We start from the raw sequence: 6015 nt of genomic DNA on the forward strand, positions 1-6015 counted from the left end.
CCATTAGGCCTGCTCAGCTGAAAACAGAGACGCACGCGGGCATGTGGACCAGGTGACTCAGGGCAGGGCTGCTGCTGCCAGCAGGGTTTGCATGAATGGAAGAGACGCAGAATTGTTAAATTTCAGGAGCACATTTTCTTTAGAGGAAATGTTCATTAATCCGAAATCAGAACTAGAGCAGGGAGCCATACAGGAGATGTTTCCTGAACAACGCATGCTAAATCACTGCTGCTAAAAAACATTTTTGAAGTTCTTCTTTTAGACAATTGAGCTTCCCTACGACTTGAGATCACAAAATACGCTGTGGCCACCATGAGGGAATGAAACAAGAAAGAATTTTAATTTAGTTATGTCTTTATGCAGTTGGAAAAACTATATTTAGGGAAAAAATTACACCCTTGGAGCAAGTGGTTCTGTCTTAGGAAATAGCTTCAAAATCCCTGCCCAGCTGATGCTGCTAAAATATTTTACAACGGAAAAAAAAACAAGCAAGGTAAAAATTCAGAAATTTCTTGACTGGGGTTAAAAATTCTGTTTTAGAGTTAAGTACGGCAAAACTGTACACGGAGGAAGAGAAAGGAAGTTGTTACTCACAGGCAATAAGACTGACCCATAATGTGAGTGGGTGATTCCTAAATATTAATCTGCCTCTCTGACTGGCATAAATATTTCCAAATATCTCTAACTTGGAATGACAAGTCTTCACAATGTTCATATTTTAGATAACCCAGAAGTTTCATACTAAACTTGTAATTCCCTTAATAGGACACTTTCTTGAGCACGCTGAAAAATGGCAAAAACATGCACAAACACTAAAATTAAAAGCCCTTTCCCAAGGCTGGTGGGGTGCCGCCACTAGGGGAAACCATGGTGCGAATCCTGCGATGCATTCAATACCTCTGAGTGTCAACACCACTGCTAGGATTAGCTTAACTGTGAGCAGCTGGCGTAAGAAAATGCATCAGATGCCAAGGCAAATACCTGCCCTGTCCACCGCAGCGAGCTACCCCCCCATTTAGGCCCATCTGTATAGCAAAGGTGGACAGGGAACGCATGAACCTACGATCGGTCACTCAGTGTCACAGAACTGAAAACTAAAGCCAGCCTCTTGTGGCGATGAAGAGTGCTACTGACCATTCCGTTTCAAAGCATCGATGGTCCTTTCCCACCGCTAAAGTTCATGATTTATAGCTGTGAATCCTTTGTGTCTTGGAACACTGGTTTCTTCAGTTGACTGTTGCTATGTTTAACAAGCTCTCAAATGAAAATAAATCCCAGGGTTGTGTGGGTGGAGAGTGTAGAATAACATCTCCCATGATGTGACTTGTTAAAACAAGTACAGGTTTGTTCTTCAAAGCAGTAATGAAAAATAAAAGTCTGATGACTGCATCTTTAGGGATATTCAAATGATAGTGCTATAAATAGCGATGAGTAACTAACTATATGTTCAAGAAAAATCCCACTGAACTATTAAATTGTTTTGTTTCTTTTTCTCATAGCATACTGTCCTTCAGAAAAACTAGAAATATCTGTTCTGCTGCTTCTACCCCCAGTTAGCGTACTTAGAGAACGAGGTCGGCCCAGGAGAGCTGGGTGCTCAGTAGAACCCATTGCATAAACCAAAGAACTGGTCATCCAGACCTCCACGGCCTGTGACCACACAGGTAAATGAAGAAGGGTCCAGAAGTGGCGGATCAGGAACAGGCCTGACTGGGAGGGAGTTTTCCAAGCTTTAGCTTACCAACTCTGCTTCCTGAGGCTACTTATGTTTAAGATATAAGATGCCAGGCTGGGGGGGCAGTGGGTGCCTCTGCCTCACCTGTTCTGGCCTCCATTCCCTTTGCCTTTATTTGCTTTCTGTGGAGTTCCTCCGCTTGCTGGCTGTGCGCCCCAGCTCCTCAGTCTGAGACACCGTTTTTTTTCACCCTCTTTCTTGGGGATTCCCTTTCCCTTTACTAACTGCCCCCCAGCCCTCTTGGAGCTCACTTTGAGACAGCCGTTCTCATTTCTGAGAGGCCTGGAGCACATTTAGTGTGGCATCGGGCAAGTAAAAGAGGAGGCTTTCAGCTCTCCTCGCAGTGGTAGCACGTGCAAAGGGGGTGCCATGAAAAGTTTTGCATAGTGTGAGAGACCCACCCAACTGTCCCTAAAGAGGCATGACTGAACATGGGCCAGAGACGGCGCAGGAACGGTGGCTCTGAGCCAAAGCAGAGGCTGGTTCTGAGCAATGCAAAACATGCAAAGGCTTAAAGGCCCCACAATACAAACACAAGTGAGGCCTCTGGGGTGGTTGAGGCAGCACACCAAAACAAGGGAAGGAATTTCTGCGTTTGCCCAAAACGCTTAGCATCTCTTGTGCAGTGGGGATCAAAGAGCAAAGGCTGCCGCTGTGCTGCTGAATCCTGCGTTACTCACCTGAAGAGATGCTCGTGGAAAGGGGAGAAGAGGCCATCCCCAGCTCTGTACTCTGTGCTTCCAAAGGCTGCACTGGCTCTTGTTCTCCACGGCTGACTCTCCTCTGCTCTGCCTCCTGCCAGGCCCATCCTTGTTTTTAACTCCTGGTCTCACGCAGTTCCTGAAAGAGGGAAAAATTACTGCTACTCCCTCCATCCGCTGCAGCGCAAACACAGCTGCGCTGCTCTGAGGAAGCCCCGCACAGACTCTCGGAAGTGATGCAGCCTCTCGCCCAGCGCAGCTCTGCCCCGGCTGTGGAGCGGGACGCGGGGCAGCACCGCAGTGTTTTGCACCACGACGCACCCCTTGCTGCTGACAAAAGCCACAGAAGAGAGCAGGCACAGAGAGACGAAACCAGGCTCGCGCTGAGCACAAGGAACCTGCTGTAGCACTCCGAGGACTGGATCAAACACCCTGCAAAGCAATTCAGCAAGTTGGCCTTAATTTTCCAGTTCTGCTTGAGATGTTAATGGGCATACCTGTAATTTACAACAAAGGCACAGATAAAAAAAGGCAAGACTAAATTGGCCTCGAGGATGCTGACATACCTTCCCTGTCCTTTTCTCATTTTCAGTAATCCTTTTATTTAGTATGGTGCAAATTCTTCTTGCCGGGAACATTTGTTTGCTCTTTAAATCGTCATGAAAATGGAACTAGCAGGCTAGAAAGCTGTTTCCCACTCATGAAAAATTCAGACACAAACTGATTCTGTAAGAAGAACGTGACTTGTCAGACACAGAAGCAGTTCATCATTCTGTTAGCAGTGTTTGTTTTATTTGACATCAGTATAATTTTATTATTACTCGATAGAATATATTTTTCTTTTCACTGTAGTAAAGTTTATGGACTTTGACTGCTATAAGAGCTCAGCTATGCACTGTACGCAGAGCGAGATACTAGTTTTGTCCTGAGACCTTAAAATGTTTATAGTCACCGTGTGTGTCTGACACAGGCTGTCGTTGTGGCCGTCGATAAATCTGTTAACCTCTTCCAATCAAGCATCATAAACACCTGAATTGCACAACTGTAACAGCCAAGGATGACCGTCAGTTGGTGGAATTCTTAACAGACAAACTTCTGAGATCTCCAGATTAAAGGCATTAAAAGGGCAAAGTCTTAGCATTGTTGTATTTTTCCCGCTGCATGTGTGGCAAAATTTGTAGTCCTTAAGCAGCTATTTACTATGAATTTCTGAGCAGCTATTTATTATTAACTTCTGACTGCTCTAAACAAAAAGTCTGAGGCAAATCAGGAACTTTTCACAGAAAAATACTTACACAAATTAGTAATTTAGGAAGGACAACTGTGCTCAAACACGATTCTGTGATTTTTCTAAGTTACTCATTTACACCCTCTAATGCACTAACTGCTTGCCGCGTACATGTGTAAATAAACAACTGAGCCAGTTCAGCTCCAGCCAGCCTGGTTAGTTAGGCCAATAAAACAACCCTGCTATCCTGCTGTTAAGGTGTTTACAACAGAAGATTTCCTGCATCATTACATAGCGTAGAGCGCCGTTTACAGCCAGGCAAGCTCACAGGAATGGAAAAGGCTCTGCAGAATGAAAGACTTGGTTACTGGACAAAGGAAAGAGGCTAATGAAAAGGAAAATCAGGCTTTCACAGGTACGCAGGCTGTAAGCAGACTGAGGCTTTCCTACACTGCTGCAGCTCCCACAGGTTACCACCAGGAATTACTCTGGTTTGTACTCTCACTTCTTGCTCTGCTCTTCCCTGCTACCTTTTCTTTCCCCAAAGCAGACTTGCACGAGCCATCTCTCCCTGGCCTATTTCTTCCCTCTGACTTTGCCTCTCAGTTTCTGAATGATAAAACAGCAGCCTCAGTTGTTCCGTTGGGAAATCCAGAGCCATCTCTGTTACCACAAAGAAAGGTCCAGTGGCAAACCAAGAACAGTTTCCTCTTTGTTGTGCACAATGCAGAACCAAATCCTGAGAAAGTGCAGGTGCAGCAGGTCCCCAGCACGCCAGTGCCCCGATGCAGCAGGTGCCCTCCGATCTGCGGCAGAAGCGACTAGAGCCAGGCTGCACAGGAAGGAGAAGCTCCCAGAGAATGCTAACTCCTGTGCCTCCCTGCCTTTCCACGCAACTGTGCTGGATTATTTCGAGAGAGGATACACCACTCCCAAACTGCTCTTCCCACGCAGACCCAGCGTGAAGGCCAAGCTCCTCCCCTCCCAGGAGTTACTGTGTTATTAACACAGAAATTAACAATGATCCCCATAAGGGTCAGTACAGAATTTTTCCCAAGGCATGGCTGCTTCTCAGATTGCTCCAGCCACACCCCATATCCTTTTCCTCTTTCATACCAGTCTGCTGTGCAAAATCCCAAGCTCCTTAGAATAACTACAACTATTTCCCACAGTCTCCTCCGAGTGACTTGCCCAGAGCTGTCCTAAAAGCTACTGTCAAACAGGCCCCTACGCCCCAAAGGGCACTCCAGCGCCAGCAACAAGAAGGAGCCACGCTTTTCTACTGTGTATTCTCTACCCAAACCCTCAGAGATTCCTTGGGACACAGAAATCATTAACACACCACACTTTCTTTAACGATGCCAAAAGCCCTGGGGGGAAATGTCTCAAGTGTTTCACAATAAAATGAAAACAAAAGTCTCCATTAATTCCAACTTTCTGCTACTGCAGCTAAGCAGTAACCTTGCCCGAACACAGATTTTAATTTCTCATTCTGGTTCAGCCTTGGCAGACAGCAGCTCCAACGCATTGCTGCAGCTGCTAGCTAATATGTTTGCTTACTGTCTAATGCTTTGTCATCAGCTAAGCATGTGCAGCATTTGTCTAAAACTTTGTATAAAGCACAGCTTCACCTGTTTCCTCGTTTGAAGCTAGCAGTGTCTGGCTGTGTTAGGAGACAATCGAGAGCTTTGGCTGCGGGGCTGAGATGAGCCCGATGATCCCAGCGGAGAACAGGGCTGAGCAGTTGGAGCGGATGAAGGTGCTCCGGCGCAGCCTTTAAGCGCCATGAGAGGAAAAAGGAGCAAAGAGCCATTCCTAAGCCCTTTGAAGAGGTGAATCAGACACCCAAGGCCCGGCCGAAGCAGAAGACACAGCAGGTCCTGCCACTAAGAGAGGAGTCTGCTCGCCACCTCGCTGGAGCCCCGGGGCAAAGCGCCGCGACCAGGCGGCGGCAACAGGGCAGGCAGCGCTGGCCGGGCCGCGGGGGGGACCCGGCAGGGCCGCGCCGCGCCAGCACGGGAGAAACCCTCCATTACAGCAGCTGCCGGCTGCTGGCGGAGGCCCAGCGTGTCGCCCGGCCAGGCGCGGGACCGCTCCCCGCCTAGGGATGAGGGACACCACAGGAGCCGGCCCAGCCGCCGCCAGGGCTGACCGGGCCTCGGCAGCGCCCCTTCTCTCCGCTCGCCTCACGCGGAGCAGGGCCCCCGCTGCGCCGAACCCCGGCGCGTTCCGGGCGAGGAAGTGAGGGAAAGGAGGAGGCGGAGACGGCGGGCCCAGCTCCCTCCCCGAGGCGCACCAACAAGACCGTCCGCGCAGCGCTGGGGCCGCGCGCCGCTCCCCTCAGGTAATGG

At 48.6% G+C, this 6015-nt stretch overlaps 1 long non-coding RNA gene across 1 annotated transcript; it reads right to left on the bottom strand.

Moving 5' to 3' along the window:
- On the bottom strand, positions 1–6002 carry LOC128913111 (uncharacterized). Its single transcript, XR_008467843.1, has 3 exons — positions 5296–6002; positions 2416–2575; positions 1–74 (listed from the first exon to the last, which is right to left on the bottom strand). It is a non-coding gene; the product is annotated as an uncharacterized LOC128913111 (long non-coding RNA).
- Between the last annotated feature and the right edge of the window lie 13 nt (positions 6003–6015).

Source organism: Rissa tridactyla, chromosome 7, assembly GCF_028500815.1.
Source record: "Rissa tridactyla isolate bRisTri1 chromosome 7, bRisTri1.patW.cur.20221130, whole genome shotgun sequence".
In the NCBI taxonomy this organism is placed as follows: domain Eukaryota; kingdom Metazoa; phylum Chordata; class Aves; order Charadriiformes; family Laridae; genus Rissa; species Rissa tridactyla.